Below are 2,409 nucleotides of genomic sequence, written 5' to 3' on the forward strand. Positions count from 1 at the left end.
CTAACCCCTCTATCTTCTATATATCTCCTCTATCTCTTCTAGCTCCTCTAACCCCACTATCTCCTCTAGCTCCTCTAACTCCTCTATCTCCTCTATCTCATCTATCTCCTCTATCTCCTACATCCCCTCTATCTCCTCTATCTCCTCTTAATCTCCCTATCACTTCTATCTCCTCTAACCCTTCTATCTCCTCTTTCTCCTCTAACCCCTCTATCTCCTCTAGCTCCTCTAACCCCACTATCTCCTCTAACCCTTCTATCTCCTCTTTCTCCTCTAACCCCTCTATCTCCTCTAGCTCCTCTAACCCCACTATCTCCTCTAACCCCTCTAACCCATCTATCTCCGCTATCTCCTACATCCCCTCTATCTCCTCTATCTCATCTATCTCCCCTATCACCTCTATCTCCTCTAACCCCTCTATCTCCTCTATCTCCTCTCAATTCAATTCAATTAGATTTGTATGTAACAATGCACATATTGCCAAAGTTTACTTTGGAGATTTACAATTTCTAACATTATTAAAATAATATTAATCAATTTTGTCAACGGGACAACAGTAATAACAACTCTCCCCCTTGTCTTTTGTCTCTAAACTCCAATCATCACAGCTTTGAGTGGTGCCCCCACAGTAAACAGGACATGACTCGATATGATGAGAAAGAAAGAGAAGCGGAGAGGAAGAGAGTGTATGAAAGAGAGAAACAGAAAGGTCAATAGCATGGAGCGAGAGAACACGGGGGATGGGTGAATACGAGGAAAAAGAGAGGAGGGATGAAGAGAGGACCAGAGAAGAGAGAGGAGGGATGCAGAGAAGACCAGAGAAAAGAGAGGAGGGATGCAGAGAGGACCAGAGAAGAGAGAGGAGGGATGAAGAGAGGACCAGAGAAGAGAGAGGAGGGATGATGAAGAGAAGGACCAGGGAAAAGATGAGAGGAGGGATGAAGAAGAGCACCACGAGAAAAGGAAAAGGAGAGCGATACCAATTAGAATCACAGCGAAACAGCCTTGGAGGCACCTTGAATGCTTGTGAAGAAACAAGATATTGCTTTAAAAAGCACTATTAATCTAAAAGCAAATTGGGGTTCTATTGTGTGTAGGGTGAGTGTAGAAAGGTCAGCGGGATATGTCAATTTAGCCTGGCTGTGTTGTAGTGTAGTGTGTGTGTGTGTGTGGTGTGTGTGTGTGTTGATTGTGTGTGTGTGTGTGTGTGTGTGTGCTGTGTGTGTGTGTGTGTGTGTGTGTGTGTGTGTGTCGTGTGTGTGGTGTGGTGTGTTGTGTGTGTGTGTGTGTGCATTGCGCCATGTGTGTTTGTGTCTGTGCGTCTGTGTGTGTGGAATGATGTGCTGTGTGTTGTGTGCGTGTTTTATATGTTGTGTCTGTTGCGTCTGGTGTGTGTGGATGGGGAGGCCTGCCAAGACCCTGTCGACCCGTCTTCACGTATCTCCACAGCCCATCAGGGCGAAACGAGAAAGAAAGAAAGATACAGCAGAATAAGTCTCAGGCTGGGAGCAAATGAAGGAGGGGGAGCGAGAGAACTGGAGGAGAGCGGGAGGCAGGGAGGAAACAAATAAATGAAGAAGAGGAGAGGAGGGATGGAACGGGGAAGGTAAGAGAGGAGGGAGGAGGAGGAGAAGGGGGGAAGGTAAGAGAAGAGGAGGAGGGGAATGGAGGAAGGGATGTACGAACGGGAAGGTAAGAGAGGAGAGGAGTGAGGAGGAAGGGGGAGGTAAGAGAGGGAGGAGGATGAGGAACGGGGGAAGGTAAAGAGAGGAGGAGGGAGGAGGGATGGTACGAGGGAAGGTAAGAGAGGATATAGGAGGAGGGGAGGAAGGAGGGGATGGTACCGAGGGAACGGTAAGAAGAGGAGGAGGAGGAAGGAGGGGGAAGGTAAGAGAGGAGGAAGGCAGGGGACGGGGACGAAGGTAAGTAGAGGAGGAGGCGGAGGAGGGGGAAAGGCTAAGAGAGGAGGAGGAGGGACGGGGGAAGGACGAGGGAAGTAAGAGAGGCAGGAGGAGGGGAGGTAACGAGGGAAGGATAAGAGAGGAGGAAGGAGGGGAGGTATTGGGAGGGATGGTACGAGGGAAGGTAAGAAGAAGGAGGATGCGAGGCAGGAGGGGGAAGGTAAAGAGAGGAAGAGAGGAGAGGAGGTAGGATGGTAACGAGGGAAAGGTAGAGAGGAGGAGGTGAGATGAGGGAGGGGGAAGGTAAGAGAGGAGCGAGGAAGGAGGACGAGGGAAGGAACGAGGGAAGGTAAGATGAGGAGGAGGAGGGGAGTAAGAGAGGAGGAGGAGGAGGCAGGGACGGTAAGAGAGGAGGAGAGGAGGGATGGAAACAGAGGGAAGGTTAAGAGAGGAGGAGGGGGGAGGTTCGAGAAGAGGAGAGGAGGGAAAGGTAAGAGAGGAGGCAGGA

This window comes from Salvelinus sp. IW2-2015, unplaced genomic scaffold (genome assembly GCF_002910315.2).
Source record: "Salvelinus sp. IW2-2015 unplaced genomic scaffold, ASM291031v2 Un_scaffold6769, whole genome shotgun sequence".
Taxonomy (NCBI): Eukaryota; Metazoa; Chordata; class Actinopteri; order Salmoniformes; family Salmonidae; genus Salvelinus; species Salvelinus sp. IW2-2015.